The sequence below is a fragment of the Haemaphysalis longicornis genome, unplaced genomic scaffold, assembly GCF_048455015.1.
Source record: "Haemaphysalis longicornis isolate Haplotype H1 unplaced genomic scaffold, Haemaphysalis longicornis Haplotype H1 scaffold_8, whole genome shotgun sequence".
Lineage (NCBI taxonomy): Eukaryota > Metazoa > Arthropoda > Arachnida > Ixodida > Ixodidae > Haemaphysalis > Haemaphysalis longicornis.
The window spans coordinates 75706185-75725148 of NW_027526445.1; positions in this window are offsets into that span (position 1 = coordinate 75706185).

Here is an 18964-nt window from a genome sequence, read left to right on the forward strand (position 1 = left end):
TAGGCTGTAAGTGAAATTCACGCCATTTTACGGCCTTCTGAAGCTTCGATGCGGTGGCGCACCTCTACCACTAACGCCGCCAGCGGGCCTCAGCGTCGCCAATGGATGTCACGTCACCGCATGAGGTAGCCCCAGAGGCTTCGTCGTTCATCGTTCCAAGCCAAGTACCATTGCCTGACGACGTAGACGACATGGACCAGCACTCCTCGGACCAGCAGTCCTGCCCTAAAGAAGACGAAGACAACAACACTGCACAATGGATAGAAGTCACCCGACTTGCTCAACCCAAGAAGCAGAGTCCTAACACTCCAGATGCAGGCACAACCCCACTGAAGCCGGCGATGAAACCGACCAGGAACTCCAGCAGGAAGCCAAAGCCACCTCCTCTTCCGGATAACGACTACAAGATCGTTATTCGCCTAGCACTGCATAAAATCAGAACTTACACGCTTGCCAGCTGCATTCTGCACGAAGCAAAGCTCACTTGGCGAGAAGCGGATCTCAAAATCAGAACTAATGAGGTTCAAAAAATACTGGTCGTTAGCACCCCGTAAACAATGGTGGCGAAACCGCTAAGTAAAATTCAACAGCTGAAGTTTGAAGACACAATTTTTTCAGTAAACACCTACAGAATCTCACCTGAGAATTCCTGCAATATCTCTCTTGACACCACAGCAGACCAAAAAATGGTGGTTCTCCTGCTCCTGGTTGTCAACCTCTCACGTGCACAAGACTGGGCGAGACGGGCACAATACTATCACATGTACTGGGAAGAAAGTGCCTTTTTTCGTGTACACCGGAGGAGCTGAGACCAGGTGCTTCCTGTACAAGCGGACCCACGCCTTCTGCCACTTGTGGTACTCAACAGGTCACAGAGCTGATGTTTGCCCCAAACCTAACGCTGTCACAGACGCCAACTGCAAGCACTGTAGCCTGCTGGGACAAAAGGACGTTCCGTACCACTGCCAGCCCAAGTGTGCACTCTGCGGTGGCGAAACGTAACGGATAGCAAGGAGTGCCCGAAACGCTTTCTTCCACCAGTCACTGGGAGGAAAAAGCAATCCGAGGTAAGCAAGGATCACTGCAAAAGCCGGGAGTCAATGTCCCGCCCAAATCCATAAGACCCGCCAGGGGGAGAAGCAAGACCCGATCCAGGTCCATGTCCCGAGGGGGAACACGTTCCGCCAAGCGAAGATCTGCTGAAGACGCCATGGCAGTGCAGGTGAGCTGTGCTCAGATGCTCTCTCCATGGGCTCAGACCCCTCCCTCCGCTACCTCCAGTCCACCCAAACGTGACGAGCTGGCGGAGGTAAAACGTCAAAACGCTCAGCTTCTTGCCGAGATTAAACAACAACGGGAAGAAAACCGACAACTCCATAATGGGCTGCTCGCACTCAAGGCAGAAATCAGGCAAGGGATAAACCATACGCCAGAAAAACGCAATAAACCTGAACACGCCACATCAGAGCCCGCTGAAATACCCCCTTCAAATGTAACTTGCCAACCGGCCAATATGACAAAATTCCTGCTGGCACAAGGTAATACCCAAATCGCCGATACCGTAAAGCAAATGATGACCACGTTAAAACAAATCACACAACGATTAGATAAATTAGAAGGACAGGGGCAGGCAGTCACTGCTCGTCACTCTCGCGGAGATCTCAAGCCTTACAGCAGGCCATCAGCCCTGACAGACGACGCCGCCACCTCCAAAGATGGCCCATCCCAAGAATAGGCGCACTTCTCAGCAGGAATCAAAGCTTACCATATGTCAATGGAACTGTAGGGGCTACAAGAACAAGTCAAGCTCACTAGCTCAGTACATTACCACCCCTGAGGATTCACCCGATATGATTACACTTCAGGAAACAAATTCCCCTGCGAAACTTCCTGTCTTCCTCACCTATAAAGACGGACCCACAAGGTCTCTCTCCACGCTAATAAGCAAACGACTCACAGCCATACAGCACCAACTCCAGCACTCGGAGCAGATTGGAATACTCACTGTAATCATACCAAGTAAAGTTTAAGTGGCACAGAGCTTATACGTGTTAAACATATATTGTCGCCCGAGAGCCCAAGAAAGTAATATTTCTCATCTCATCAAACAAGCAAAGTGCATTGCATCCTCTCATCCAGTTGTTATGATGGAATATTGTAACGTGCCACACCCCTTATGGGGCTACAGCTACACTAACAAAAGAGGGACCACCTTGCACTTCATCCTCCAAGAGGAAAACTTGATTCTGCTATCAGACGCGCATGCTCCCACGCGGTTGGGCAACAGTGTTTCCAAAGACATGTCCCCGGATCTCACGATACCACAGGGAATGTGAAGGCTATGTGGTATCATACGGGGAAAATTCTGGGAAGCGACCACTCTGTCATTGCCACCAAAATACTTAACAATTTATACGCTGCCCCGCTAGGTGCAGCCAAGCTAACAGACTTACTGAACTTTCGCAAAGGGAGCAAGCCCGACTTGACGGTGCAGACACCCAGCCCCTCACGCTTAAGCCGTGGAGAGCCCACATTCGCGAAGACATGAATCGCCTTACAGACCATATTCACCTTACCATGGCGGCCCCCTGTGTAGATCCACACCTTCTCCACTTATGGGAAGCAAGAAGGAGCATAGAAGTGAACACGAGCCGATGTGACGGCTGTCCGGTACGCAAACCTTGGATCTCCGCCGGAGCACACCGTGCTCCAGCGAACACTCCACCTGATTACGCCATACACCCCTCCACATAAATACACCAGAAACCGTCAAACCTCTGCGAATCACCTTTGCGTACGTACATACCACAACGAATGCAGTTGTCAGTGACCCCACGTTTGAGTGAGGTGGCCACCAGCGTGGCGAAATCAACACCGCAATTTCGGCAACTTTTACAGGACTGAACTTTTCTTTATTTGTTATTCTTGTCGAAATATGATGTAGAGATTGCGGCTTTCGCAATTTGGATTCGTAGAAAAGGTGCGCGTGGTAATGCTTGTTAAGGTACACAACTTAAATTGTTCAATCCTTTGGCGGCGCGTGGTGACACCGCAGATTGCAGGAGTAAGCCGAAAGTGTGAGCACTGTGATGAGTGGGTAGTTTCTATGCCTGGATCGTTTGACTGCTGGGAAATGCTCTAGGTGTCACTTTCGTTCTTGTTGAGTTTAGTGAATCATGTAGTGTGATGTCTGTCGGGTAAACGGTTTTGACATCAGCTTGGTGTTTTTTTATTAAGAATTCCCTACGCTTACGAGGATGCGGTTAGGGTATTAATGACGTATTGATGGTATTCCTGTTGGAGGGAAATTTATCATCTGGTGGTAAGGATAGCAGCTGAGAAAACATCGAGCTTTAGTATATCCCGCAAAGTGGGGCTTGGAAGGTGACTGAACGTTGTTTTATAACGTCGAAGGAGGCTATGCGGCTGTTGTGGAAGTTGGAAACCCTTTTCGACACTATTGATTCAACTCGATTGGATTTGTTAAGACCCTGTATAATTGTCGAATGTGACACGCTGTCAAGAGCCCTCTATGACTAGAGCGAGAAGGGCCGTCACTTTTCTGGTGTGCTCTGGTGCGTGCTTTTTTGTGCGATCAGTGTACCTTTTCTGGCGATTGCTAAATTCTGCTTAGAAAAACTTTTGTTTTCTAGATGCGAGATAAATCAGTTTTGAGGAGATGCTCTTCAAGCTATCCGACGTTGAAGGTCATTCTTATATGGTCGGATGTTTTGAAGGTTAGTGATGCAAACTAGTTGGTATAATATATAACTTTAACATGTTTAATTTAGGTGAAGCATAGTTCGTTGTTAAAATCTGACTATATAGCATAGAGGGACATATCTTCGGTAGATTGTGGCTTGGTTGAGTCTGGCATATTAGTGTCATTGTCGCGGATGCTGTGGCGAGTATAAATGGTGGGCTCTGGTAGAGGCAAACCAGAGTGTTGGTCGATGTGGGGGCGTTCGCGTACTTGTTGAGAAGCTAAGCAAGTGAAAGGCTTTGAATAGGGTTTCAATATCTCTACGTAGTTCACGTGAATATTGAAGCAGAAGCTTGATTTATAGCTATCGTTTATTCATGCCAGCTTACTACACCCAATACTTGCATACTGCAAACGAGCCTTGTAACAGTGCCAGCTCGATGTCGTTGACCAGCATGGGGAGCACAGCAGCTTGTTCAGAAACACAAAGCCGGAAACCGCGTAGTTATAACTACGGCACAGGAATAGAAGCACATTAGTGTCAGCACTTATTTCTCCGCAAGAACCAACCACCCTGAAGCGCGCCAACCTTTATGAACTACAGCTCGTGTTTAGGCGGAAAGAGCCACGTTCACATTCTCAGCAGCCACCGCCGTTCGCAAATGGTGCTACTTCACCAGTCAACCATATTTTAAGCACAGCTACCCACCCAAACTACACCTCACAGACACCTAGAGTAGTAGTCGCGCTGTTTCAATGCCCAAAAAAGACGCAACCATCGCAGGGATTCGTCCGTCTACCGACCGAACCGCAGAGAGAAAGTAAAGCGCCAGGGAACAAAGAAGGGAGTTTGCGAGCGCTCGTTGCGTTACGACGCACATGTGACCCCTTACTAGAAATCGTCTTGCACTACCTCGCAAGCCCTTTTGAATGAGCTGTACTAAATTTGACTAGCGCTATTTGGTGAAAAGGTACTGTGCTTTTTTAGGTAACTAGTTTTTACGGCGTTGTTGCCTGTACACCACAATGACAGTAATGTTTACACACGTCATGATCCCGGCAAGCGCCCTGCCATTGCAACTTTTATCGATCTGCTGAAGCTTGGCGTCAGATCAGTTTTCCCTGTTATGCTCTTCCGGTCGCCGTTTGCTTGGTTGTCAATCGTGTTGCCGAGTGTCTGACGGGTTGCCGATAGCAGGGAAACCAATGGAGAGCCATGGGGTTTCCAAACATTAAAAAGCGGCCACTGCCGCTTGATACGATCAGCATTGCAAGTCCGTTCATCACTACCTCGACTCCTCTTGTGTGGACGGAATCTAATAGATAGGTGCATTTAAATGCTGTTTGCAGGCGTAGAGCTTGCGTCCGTTCGCAATTTTTTCAGGGGAATTTGTAGTAAAGACTACGTAAAGTGTTGTTCTGAAATATTAAGCCTAGGATATATTCAGAGATACCACATGATTCTTAAAAATATTTACTAAGTTTTCAGGGACCCTCTTCAGAGTTGTCTGCAGAAAAATAGAAGAAGATTTGCGCTACCCGTGCGGGCGATGTAAGCATGTTTGTCTGTGTCGGCAAGATGAGAATGAGAAGAAATTACGCCGTAGAGACTCCTGACCTAAAAAGAAAAGAAAATATTTTTAATGGACGATTCCCACAAAAAGTCTTCGCAAAACAAATCTTGGTCAAGTTATACGAATTCCTATTGCTGCAGACATCACTATCACGTAGAAAAACTGGAGAGGAGACAAGCAAAAGCGCGAAGAAATGAATCAATTGCCAAAATACAAGCAGTAAAATACCAATACAGCTCCCGAACCAAGCACACATCCTTCAAACGTTCTCTACGAAGCCTAGGGAAAGTGCCTAGACAAGATACGTTCGCCTAAAAAGGAACAACCTTGGCTTACCCAGAAAAATGAGTGGGTTGTGGCGTCACGTAAATAGTATTGGTGATGTCACATTCACTCTGGGTTTTGTGCTTGCACACCACTATCATGTGCTCAAACCCTGGTTTACACACACAAATTTCACCGCGAATGACCATGTCCCTGTCCGCTTTCTTTTTAAAGGAATATGCATCTTACAATCTGATGTACGAGACATCTGAACATCTTGCATACATCTGACCATCTTGCATTCATCTGAACATCTTGCAGACATCTCACCATCTTGCAGACATCTGACCATCTTGCAAGAATACCGGCAAGACAGGTACACATTGGGTTTTCTGTTTCACGTTGAATAAGCGATTTAGTGTACCCTTGACTAGAGATATACACTTTTCAACAGGCGCGAAGAAGTCTCCAGCAGATGTTTTCCCACAGAATATTGCCAATGCACAATATTTTGTCACGATACTCCAAACCCTAAGTTAAGGGTCAGGCGTGGGGGTTGTCTACTCTATTCTAATAATACATGTGGGATTTCTGTTCCAGCCACTTTTTTAGACTTCACGAAAGGACCAGGCTCTGCAGTTAGAGCAATCTGAAGCCGTTGGAAACAACGGCTCAGTAAGGCCTATTGTCATAAAACACTCCTACATATTGAATGCTTGGAGGACTTCGCAAGACCTTAAGTCCGTAAGGTAATTACCATGTTTTCCAAGGTTACTGTGAATGAAAAAAGTGCAAAATGGGTTTCGCACACTTCGATGAGTATGGCAAGCAGGCATCTAGCCGTAGTTATTGCGGCATACACTCTGGAACCCTTTGGTACGACCATGTGAAGCGTCACAAATATTTTAAGGCAGTTATTAATTTAGGGCACTGAACGAATTAAGGCACCGTTAAACAGCCAGATAAAAAATGTCTGAAGTGTCTGAATAAAATCATATTTCTATGGCATCTTTCACTATATAGGACCCTTTTCGAAATAGTATTAGTGAATACCTTGCAGATATTTTTGTTCAGCATAACTGTCCGCAGAGTGCAGCCTTCGCCGTGGATGTGAAAGATATGTACCATTGCTTACAACAAACCGCGCCCATCAAAAATATCTGCAAGTTTATTTGCAAGTACAATGCCTAAAAGGTCTTAGTTGCAAGTGCACTGTTTCTCATTAGAATTTTAGAAGCTTCTTCCGTTCTATCTCCTCTATTATTATTGGGTGGAGAGACGCTCCTGTATGTGCGAATACTTGGTATGTGCAAAGGGTGGAGTGTCACTCAAGTGTAAAGGATTGCGTCTATTTCCGAAAGTAATCGACCTCTTAACCATACGCTAGAGTGTTGCACTAGTCACTGTTTAGGTAAGCATCTAATTGCCTGATCACTGTTGATTACTAAAACAGTCTTAGTTATCTGTCAAAGTGTATACGAACATTTTGTATAAAGCTCTCGGCGTTGGGTTAATTTGTGACGCTCCTGACTTCCACAATACACACTTGCTGGAACAGAGCCTGCAATTTCAACCTTGGGCTCGTGAGCCCGAAGAAACTGGTTAATTCAGGCGGTGATGGGAGCCTTTTTGATTGAGGCGAAAAGCGAATAGAGTCGTTTTTAGCGATTTGGGAGCACATGTAGGATTACTTGGTAGCCAATATTATTCAGGTGTCCGCAGGGACTGCGCAACTTATAGCGGAGTTTTAACGTTTTCACAGGAAACCCCACGATCAATCAACCAGCAAGTTACACATGTATGTTTCTGCTCGGCATACATTCTTGGGCTTACAAAACCCATTTCGAATGTTTCTTTTACTAACACTAATCTTGTGAACAACTGCACAGTTTTTTTTGGCGGTAATTTCCCACTTGCAAAGTAATGCGATCGTTTATTGCGCATTAGTTTCTCGATAGTTGCCGCCAACTGAGTCCTTTAAATTTCCCTACGCAGGCTATCGCAAAACCCCCAGTAGTGTTGTTAGTAAGGCAAAAGAAAGCAGGCAGCAGGGTCGGTACATTGGTTGACAGGAACGGGGTTCTCCGCTTTAATGACATTGCTACTTTCAGAATGATGAGGAAGGGGATTAAACAGCACATACCTGACGGAGGAGATTCAACATGCATCCGCTGCTGCAGTATGCGCCTGCCAAAAACTGCACAGTTGCAACGCACAGCGGCGCTACTCTTACTCGTAGCTGGACACTCTATCTCTGTCGGTGCTACGTATCCATGTGGTTCTGTCGTTAAAGGCTGTAGTACACGTCCTTAGCAAGCTTTTTTTGAAGGAAGACTAGCCCAGCCAATCCTACAGTAGTTCGAAACGTCCAAGCGAAAGCGAGTCGTCACGGATGGCTCTGATGCAGCGCTCTTGATTGTCTCAGATATGCTTGCGATTGTATCGCGCCATCACGTTGATAATTTGAGTTCCGTAATTGTCCACGGCAAGCACGCGGGTCAGTTTTCTTGTCGACGGCCTTCCGACGGTGTTGTTTTGCTTGACTCTGCGATGCTTGTGCTGCTGCGTCACCCAAAGCCAGCCATACCGTGTGGAAAACGAGGTCTGTTGATTCTTCGCTGACGTCTTAGGTCACGTTCAAAGTTGTCGGGACATTGGGGTCTTCTGTTCAGACAGCCTGAATAACATATCGGTGGTCGTGTCTTGCCCCGTCCTATACTCTCTCCCATGATAAGGTGGAGTGGGAATACACAATCAGTCTGTAGTCTTAAATCTTGGGTATTCTGTCAGTAATGTGTCTCCTTGCGACGGTCGTATGGTGTGGTCATACCTTCCATTCCCACCGGTGTTTCAGCCTGCATTTTAATTTCAGCAGGGCGAACTGTCATCAACGGGATTTGCGGCAAAACCAGACCTTGGGAGCAGCTTCTGTCGTGAAAGAATAACGAAGACGGTTTCGAACAGCTGTCGATGGGTTGGGTGTCGTGCGGTAAGTCTGGTTGCCAGAGTTAAATGAGGTTCGCTGATCGGTCTTCTGTCTGCGAATATTTGCTGCTGTTTTGGTTTCAGTGGACTCAGATTTTGACGATGTTATTTCCGTGATGACCTTCAACGAAAAAAGCGGTGCTGCGTTTTGTCGTTCAGGCTTCGGTGTTTCCTCAAAGTGATAAGACGCGAAGAGCTGTGGTGTTGACGCTTTCCTACCCTAATGTGCTGGAGAGGCTCAGGCGGGAGCACTGGTTCAACCTCCCTCATTTCATCGATTGAAGCTAGCCGGGTTTCTGGAATTCGCAGTATAGATTCGCCCTTTATGAATCCTGGATCCCATTACTACTCGAAATTCCCTGCAGGGTGCTCACAGCGTGTCTCTTCAGGAGCTTGCGCTATGGTCAGTTCGATATGGGCCGCTGGAGTGTCCCGAAGGTCTGCTATAGATGGCAAGCTCTTGCTGTCCCACGTAGCATGCTTGTGTTGCGTCGGCTGATACAGAAATGCACTCGTGGCGTCTTATGAAATTACGTCTTCTACTCTTGTCCGTGAACTGGCAGTACAACAGTCAAGTTTGTCGATCCGGTATTTTAGCATAATTCGTTCTACCTGTAGCAGTACTGTTTTCTTTAGCGACTTATGCAATGAGTAAGAAGGGCGTTTGCGCCGTGATAGCTCTCGGTGCACAATTCAGCATGCTCTACTTCGTCCTAAAGTTTGTCATCGCGTAGGTATATTATGACCGAATCCGATTTCTTTACGTGTATGTGTTTCTCTTCAAATTTTCGAGACACATTTCGAGTTTGGAGACAGTAGGTAATGGAGTAATGCTTCCTTCAATATCGGAAAGAGTAACTATGTATACTGAACGGGCCTTGTTTCGCAACTAACACAAAGTGTTCAGGTCACCGTCCTGTTCTTCTGTAGTGGTACACTGAAGAGCAAGTATGCTGGACTGGACGACACGTGGCTTGTCTGCGTCGGTAGAAAAGTCGCGGTCGCGGTTTGTCGGTGCACCGAGGATGGCCACGCCCGTTGCCGGTCGAGTCTGGTTAGTCATCCAACCCTTGTGTCCGATGGAAGGAAGGCCAGTAGCCGAGTATCTTGGAGAGAATCGTTGTTTGGTGTGCGGCCACTATGAGCCATGGTTCCAGGTAGATCAGGGTGAGTCGGGAGTGAATGGTTGTGGGTCTCACATACGTGCAGCCACTGGCATTCCTGCTGCTCTCTCCGTAGTCCCTGCTCTATTTCACGGATTGCTCGGCACCAAATGTTAAGGCAAGAGAAGACAGGCAGCAGGGTTCGTTGTCGTGGCTGGCAGGAGCGGGGTTCTCCGCTTTGATGACAGTGCTATTTACAGAATGACGATGATGGGGGTTCAACTGCCCATTCCCTACGGAGGGGATTCAATTATTGTTACAAGGCACGTTGGGACGTCGCGTGACGATGTAGACGTATTCACAAAATAGTAAAATGACGAGAGGTAGTGCGGAAGAAAACTGCTGGACCAACCGAGCAAAAACAGTTCTCTTTGTCTTCGTCCAGGAGCAAACACGGCACGTGGTCCAAAGTTTCATGTCTTCATCGCCTTCGATGCTTCATTCAAAAGGTTATGTAACAACATTGTTTCTTGCGTTTAGAAGAAAATTGAATGTGGTGCAAGTACAAAAAGTATTAGAAGACAAGTGATGCTAAGCTATGTTCAAACACTGTAACACCGAAGCCAGAGTATTGAACGAAAGGTGGTGCAAGTATAGTGTTGTTTGGCAACAAAATTTCAGTTGAAATATGCGTGGGTTTAGAAAAGAGAGAACGTGAAAACATTGGCGCACGTACGCCCGTTGGTCTGCGAAGCCGAATACGAACACTCCTTTTCCTCGTTGGCGTGCTATGCGTTATTAATTTTTCATGTGACCACGTTTGTACACGTCGGACATGAAAATCTCTCAACATCAGATTGAGGAAGCAAAATAGTTTGAGAGGAAGGTATATGTTCCATAACTAGAGTGTGCGCAAGAGGGCTAAAGCGTTTTCACCAAGCTGCCACTAACCTCTTTTGTTAGCCCAGCTTGGGTTGTTTTATATGACGGCGAAATTGTATTCCGTGATCACTTTTCCATCTTGTGGCAGTATAAGGTCGAAGAGGGTGTGTTTGCTACATTTACAGTATTAAGATTCAATGTAAAGAGGGCTTTTTCTTCCTCAAAAACTTCACTTGTCATTCAGCGGTTAGGCTGCGCCACATTTTTCTCCAACGTTCAATGGTTTAACGCAGTTCGTAGCAGAATAAATATCGCTATGGAGGCCTACACTGCAGTCCCTCTTGTAGTGTGCACAGAATGCCCACAGTAGTGTCCTGAAGGCTTAGATTCACTTCTATACCGAAAGAGCTTGTCACCGTGCCTGCTTTTCAAATCGGTTTGTTGTGTTTCCGTAGCAGCCATAAAAACAAGTCTAAAGCTTCAAAAGAACCGAACTAAAATTAATTTCAAAGAGAACAAGCTTTCTTTAGCTACTGAAACACGAAATATTTTGTGGGTGAGTCCGTCGGTTTGTCGCCAATTCAGCCGCTTATCCAAACATAAAGAAAAAAACAATATTGGCACAACTACTTCCAAACTACATAATCTTGTAAAATGCTTCGTATTGGCCACACGGTCGAGCGAGAGAACTCAATAGGGATTGATGAAGCAACACAGTAATACATGACATGCACATGCAGTGTTCTTTATTATTATTGAGCATGTGCACCATTGCTGCAATTGTAGACAGAACAAAATGCGTTCACTACTGTAGTTTGACCTCCGAATACAAAACTAATTTGCCATTACCTTTATTAACACATTTCAGACACTGGGGAATGCTTTTTTACTCACACTGTGACAGAACGGCATGAAAACATTTGGTAAAAGTGTGGCAAACCCCCGCTGAAAATGCATCAATTGATCGTCAACGTTTCGGAGTCACTAATCACAAAAGAAACGGACGTATGTTTCGAGTGGAAAATAATGCGAACGACAGGGAATGTATTGCATCTACGAAATATTTAGTGTGTATAGATTAATGTTTCATTCTTCTCATCCTTTATGACCCATACTGTTGTAATCGTGTGTAGAAGCTCCCATTTTCGCGATTTTCAAGCAATTGTTTTAACACAACGCAAGATTGGTTTGAAGCGCGGCTGCTTGTCCACAGGTAATACCAGAAGTTTTTCGTTGAGCAAGTGGTATAAAGGGAATTGCAATAATGTTCAGAAATATTTGCGCACTGTTCGGGCGCGTGCAATCCAATGTCTAACGCTGATGCGGCTAACGTTGCCATACTGACGTAATAAAAATAGCGATGTGCAAGTTCATATGGATGCACAATAAACACGTAAATGCTCCTTTGAAGGCACATTTCACTTTCGTCTTTTATCGACTCATTAGAAACATGTATCAAAAAGTTTCTGTTAACTACTGCGACTTTGCCTGCCGTGGAAGCTCTGTGGGCATTAAGGCGCAAACTATCTCGGACGCTCAGCATTTCTCGGCACTGAGAGTTTTTGCCTGTTTCTGCTTTTTCCTACTAAAACCACTGCGCGTGCCGTGGGCGCTGTGTGGTCACCGCGATGCACGCCTAAGCGAACACTTGGCGTTCGTCATGGGTACTTTTTTTTTGCAAAACTAAGCTTAGGGCCACAAACAACCGCTGCGCAGTTAAAACGTATTTGTGGAAACCAAGATTGTGGAAATAAGGTCAATAGAAACAAAGGGACAAAACGAAAGCGCGGATATGGCCCTCATAACGTGCGGATGCTGTATTTGGCTATTTGCGATTTGGCTATGGCTATTTGGCTATGTGCTCCATTACATTGTAAACACTAATTTCTTTATTTCTTCGAAAAAGGTTTTTCTGATCAAAGATGGTAAATGTAAATAAGAAACCGGTATCTTAACACGTAGTGAGGCGATGACATTTTTTATAATCAAAAAGTACAGACCGGCAAGAATATACTGTACTTATATTGTCATGAAGCCACAGACGACGCAGTTATCTTCGAGTAAAACACGTTTATTGGAGCGAACTTGTGCTCCCCTAACAACGCAAAGAATACGGAGGCGCGAAGCAGAAGTCAAAAAAGTGATGTACGCATGCGAGCTACGGCGAGTCGAATACCCCGGCTTCTGCTCTGCAGGCTTTTTATCTATCGGCGCGCGTGGTTCTCGAACCATCGATTCACATCTAGAACATTGTAGATACAATAAGATTATTCTGGGCTGTTCACGATAGATCAGAATGCTCTCCCTATCAGAAGAGATATCACATGCGGCCCAGAAATAAAGAGTAGAAAATGCGCTTCCCTTGGCACAGAGATAACACAGACCGGCGCCGCAGGGCGGTAAAAGCAAAACACAAATAGACACAATGCATGGTTCGCGACATTAGCCCCCCTGTAAGAGTGCATCGACCCGATGCTAACATAAGCGACACTCCGAACAAATAAAAATAAGTTCGTCATCGTCCATAGAAAGGTTTTAAGCGAACCACGTGGACGACTTCGGACTGCGTGTGTCGTCGTGATGTGCCGGAGTCACCATCGGGGATGACTTCGTAGGTAAGTTGGCCAACATGTCGTAAAATCTTGTAGGGTCCGAAATACCGTCGCAGAAGTTTCTGAATCAACCCGTGTCGTCAGATGGGAGTCCAAACCCACACACAATCCCCTGGTGGTACTCGGCGGCTCGGCATCAGAGGTTGTAGCGGCCGGCATGCACCAGGTGCTGCTCCGTTATACGAGCTCGATGCAAGCTGGCGGGCCTCCTCAGCACGCTGAAGGCGTCCTTCGACGTCGGCGTTCATGTCGTGGTCTTCTACGTCCGGCAGTATGGCGTCAAGCATTGTAGTCGGCCGTCTTCCGTAGACGAGCTCGAACGGTGTCATCGTGCGTGGTTTCTTGCATAGCCGTGTCGTACGCAAACGTGACATACGGGAGCACTTCGTCACAGGTCATAAGTTCAACATCGACGTACATGTACAGCATATTCGCAATCGTCTTGTTCAGACGTTCTGTTAGTCCGTTCGTTTGGGGGTGGTACGCCGTCGTTCTTCGGTGATCCGTGTTGCTGTAGCTTAATATTCCTTGCATCAGCTCCACAGTAAAGGCCGTTCCGCGGTCCCTGATTAGGACTTCCGGGGCTCCATGTCGCAGCAAAACTTGGCTTTTGAAGAATTTTGCGCCTTCCAGTGCAGTCCCCCTGGAAAGAGCGGCGGTCTCTGCGTAGCGCGTCATGTAGTCTGTTGCTACGACAATCCACTTGTTCTCGTATCGTGACGTAGGGAACGGGCCCAGTAGGTACATTTCAATCTGTTGGAAGGGCCTCGATGGGACGGCGATCGGCTCCAGAAGTCCGGCGGGTCTCGTCGGTGGCGTTTTTCGTCGCTGGCAGTCACGGCAGCTCCGGGCGTAGTGGGTGACGTAGGATGTAAGGCGGGGCCAGTAGTATTTCGCCTTGATTTTTCCAATAGACCCTATGCAAAATGCGCCCCGCCATCTCACGTCGACTCCGGTAACTAGGTCCGCCATTTTGGTACGGTCGTTTGAAACCGAAACCAATTAGCAAAACATAGAAGGCGGGCATTGACCGCTCTTGGTGATGGACTACAATGCCGGAGCATTGCTTCGTGCCGCAGAGCACGCAATGCAGAATTACCGGTTCAAATGGAGAAAAGGTACGTGAAGTTCCACGATTTTGAACGAACTTTGTGACGCGAACTGTGCCGGCGCGAGCAACCTTTGTGACACGCTGGGCGCGGTGCGCTTGGAGCGAATATTTGTCGTTGGTTCGCTAAGCGCGGGGTTCCGTAGTCGCTGTCCGTATACAGCTGCGTTGGAGTTCTCTTGTCCAGCCTTTGTATTCTAAATGAAGCCTGAGCGTGCGCCGCCTTTTCACGCGACTGACAGCGGCGCGCGACCGGGAAAACAGTACCACACGTTGCCAAAATTAGGCTGTTTCTTTACTCGTCCCTGTGGCTCTGCGCCCGCTTCATTTCATTGTTAAATGGTACCGCTTAGCCCCTACACGAGCCTCTATCTTACCTAGGGCTGTAAACAAACTTTTCTTGCCGCACTACGCCGTCGAAAATTTCCTCTGTGGCGGGCGCGCACGGTATGGGAGTGTGTTGTTGGTGGTTTCTTTACGTTGCATTTAGCCGCGTGTCGTTGCAGAAGTGGCGAACGCTGTTTTATGATGATCTAGCGGTGGAAAATTCGAGCTTTTGCACTTGGTTCCCGATTTTCCGGGCTGAAAGGTTTGTTGTTACGTCAAGTTAACTTGGTGCCCATTGTCATTCCAGCAACGATGTATTTACTGTCGAATATTTTGCGACTAAAATACACACTCACTCCTCTAGTTTGTCACACGCTGCACGCATGCCTCCGACGTAATGATATTGGCCATTGATGTAGGTAGCTGAGACAATTTTCAAGTTTTATTCAAAAAGAAAACGGCCACAGTAGCATCAGGCTGCCGCGCATCAGCTTGAGAGCTTTTGCGTTTTTTGTATCCACAGTGAAAATCCCAGTAAATTAAACTACTTCGCTGATTTATAGCGCCTGCAGTATAGCAAACTGTGGATATAAATGGAACAAAAAGAAGCATTCGCGCACCCGTGCATGTCGCGGTCTAGTAAACACGACGTTGCCCAGCCTCTGCGTGTTCTGCGTGCTCCTGAATGCTTGCTGGTAGCTCATAGGTGACCCTTCAGGTGCCATGCCAGTCCTTGTTTCTGTCACTGGCGGGGGGGGGGGGAGGAGGAGGAGGAGGAGGAGGAGCGGGAGGCCAGCACAACTGGGGCAAAAAACCCATTCCCAAGGCTACCAAGTTTTCTCCCAAGCGCCTGCACGGCACTTTGTTGCTGCTCGCATTGCTCCTGTACTCGACGTGCATCGAACAGACGCATTGGCGAGGGAAGGGAGGGGCCATTTTATCGCGGGCTTCTCCAGTCAATGTTTTGGACACTCGATGGCTTGATGCCCTGCTGTCTCGGACGTCCCCACTGTTGTGGCAGCTCAGAGCACGCAAGCTTTGGTGGCGCCTCTTAAAACCTTCGGCTTGCAAGAGGGCGAGTAGGTGCACAGCAGCCAGGATGTGACTCCATGCTCCACTGCAACCCGCCGGGCACTCGCACGATGCCTCCCCAATCGCCCCACTGTACGTCTCAAAGGTGAGGCACACAGCTTAGGGCCGGCCACTTTTCTTCTGGGAGCGAAAGCAGCTGCTGAGCACATGGATGAGGCCCAACCTGCAAGAACAGAGAGAGTATCAGTAAATAACACTCAGTGAAGAACAGGACTAGTCCGCTACAGTTTATGGTAAAGGGACAGAGCAGAAAGAAGTGGCCGCAAGGAACAGACTCAAAATGACCAGATTTTGTGTCTTCCTTAACACTGTTCCAAGGGCAATAATCTACACCTCAAACAGCAATGATGTCAAAATTGTTTGTCAAGTTCGAGCGTGCAAGTATCTCTGCATGCTTTGTTAATGCATTTTTCAAGAGAAGGAAGTTTAACATTTAAAAACCTCAGCGTGGGTAATGATACCAGTACCCGCATAATCGTGTTCATCATAACTTAAGCAAGCAATAATATGATTATCTGGAACTCACTTCCAGAATCTTTCGAGATAAACAGGTAAACATTCGGGCTATACCGATGACCCATCGAATTAAAAAAAATCTTCTAGTTCAGCGAGTTCGGGCTAACGAGGTTTTACTGTATTATCTATTCGTGCACACCAAAACCATGCGCTTTAGAAACAAACACAACCACCCCACCGCCAAAAAAGAAGAAAGACACACAAACAGATTTTTGCGCAGAACATGCGCAATAAATAATGAAAACACACAAAAAAAGAAAATTCAAGGCATATGTGCGCTTTTGTAGTTGACTTCGCCGCAAAGCACGATTGCTTTGCGGCAGACGCGCGGGCGGACGACCGTCACGGAAAACGGCCGCAACTTTTCCGTAAACATCTTCGCCAAAAATCATCCCGTAAATTCGATGTACAGCATTTGAAAATACCTAATCCACCCACTAGCGGTATGGTCTGGCGATTGTCGCTTTCCTCTTTCAGAGTTACTGCAACAGGGTCGCCGCTGCGCATTTGCATGGTAAACAACGGTAAACAAACTGCCATACAAATGCTTATACCGGTTAACTCGCGTCAAGTAAAAAACAAAGAAGGATTTACTTACTGCGAGTCGCACGTGTTTGTCCGCACCGATGAAGGCGAGCAATGCGCCTCGGTGGCTAGGCGGCATGCCCTGCTCCGCTGCCGCTCGGATGGGTCTTTGGCGCGGCACCCCGAGTGGTATGAGTCTTCAGACACAGTCGGCAGCGCAGACAAGTCCTTCGTCCACAATCCGCGATCGGGAGCCGGAAAACGCCGTCCAGTTTGAGCCATACCGCGTTACCGTCACCTGCTCTTCCACAGTAAACAATACGAGACTTCCCAATCGGCGCCCGTACCAATATGGCCGACGGTCTCGTTTACATCAGTGTTGCTAGATCACCAAGCAATTTCGCATAGGGTCTATTGTGCGGGCTGTGCCGAAATGTCCGGACGACGGGTCGTCGTGGCACGCTTCCAAAATTTCGTCACGAAGGTCTGCGGGGATGACAAGAAGGTAATTCGTTCTTCTTCTGGGGCTGAAATTCTTCTTCACGAGGACGGAGTTTCTCAGGCTTAATGCTGGTAAGCTGCGTTTCAAAGTCATAGGAGCAGCGACGTTGCATACCTCGAGGTAGAGGATTATGACGCGTAAGTCGGGGTCGGAACGCTGCTGCGCGGCTAGGTCGCTCTCAGTCACGATTCCGAAGAACGCGCTGTCTTCATCAGAGTCTTGTGGGGGTGGGTCGACGGGGGCGCGCGGCAGGCAGTCGGCGTCGGAGTGTTTCCTGCCGGATTTATAGACGACTGTAACGTCGAACTCCTGCAGGCGCAAGCTCCACCGCCCAAGATGGCCAGAGGGATCCTTCAAATTGGCGAGCCAACACAGCGCGTGGTGGTCTGTCACAACCTTGAATGGTCTTCCATACACGTATGGGCGAAATTGGAAATCGCCCATATAATTGCCAGGCACTCTTTCTCAGAGGCAGAGTAGTTTTTCTCCTCCTTGGACAGACCACTGCTGGCGTAGGCGATTACCTTTTCGCCACCGCTCTGTTTTTGGACTAGGACGGCACCCAAGCCTATATCACTGGCGTCCGTGTGCATTTCCATTTCGGCGTTTTCGTCGGAATGACCTAGCACGGGCGGGCTGTGCAGGCGTTTTTGCAAATCGCAGAATGCTTTTTATTAGTCGTTTTCCCAGCTAAAAGGGGTGCTATCTTTCGACAAGCGTGTGACTGGCTCTGCAATGCGTGCGAAGTTTGTGACGAAGCGCCCGTAGTATGCGCACAGTCCAAGAAATCTTCACACGCCCTTCTTGTCTTTCTGCCTTGGGACGTTGGCAATATCTGAAGTTTTTTCCGGGTCAGGTAGTACTCCCGCGGCGTTGACGACGTGGCCCAGAAACGTCAGCTGCTCGTACGCAAAACGGCACTTTTCCGATTTCAGCGTTACCCCGACCTGCGAGTGGCTTCGAGTACAGATCCCCACCTTGCAAGGTGTTCGTCGGAACTCCGGGCGAATACCACAACGTCGTCTAGGTATACGAGGCATGTGTGCCACTTCAGGCCAGCTAGCACAGTGTCCATAACTCTTTGAAACGTTGCTGGTTGTCACGCGTCTCACGCGGCCGAGAAACGAGGCTCAAGTTGATTCATTCAATGGCAACACAATACATTTACAGCACAAAACCACTCAACCGAACGCGATCATAACAAACTCACAAGCATGTCATATAATGCACAAAAAACAAGCAGAACCTCATACTATCGCAAAAATCTAGTCAGATAGTCACTATAACCCATTAACTGTCTATTCCAAATCCAAACATCCTACCGCTGGTACCACGGTGCGATGCCGATGACGTGGCCCAGTGGGTCGGTTGGGTTACGCGTCACCCAACGTCGCCGAACGTCGCGATGGCCCGTGCTGGTGCGTCGTGGTCCGGAGCTGCCCGCTGTGCGATGATTCGGCTTCGCTGAGCAGCGCGGATCAGCAGGAGGCCAGCAGGGCGAAGCTGTTGGTCGTAGGTGGTCTGGAGCTGCCCGCTGCCAGACGGTGCGATGCCGCTGGTGCGTCGTGGGGCACGGCTCGACGGGTCGCCGGCGGTGCGATGCCGCCGGTCAGTAGGAGGCCAGCAGAGCGAAGCCGCTGGTTCTCAGTGGTTCCGGGCAGCCCGCTGCCAAACAAAGCGATGCCGCTGGTGCGTTGTGGGGCACGGCCCGAACTTGTCACCGTTCCTCCAAAGAACCCGTTCCACTCTGTCTACTCCAACTTTGTTCTCC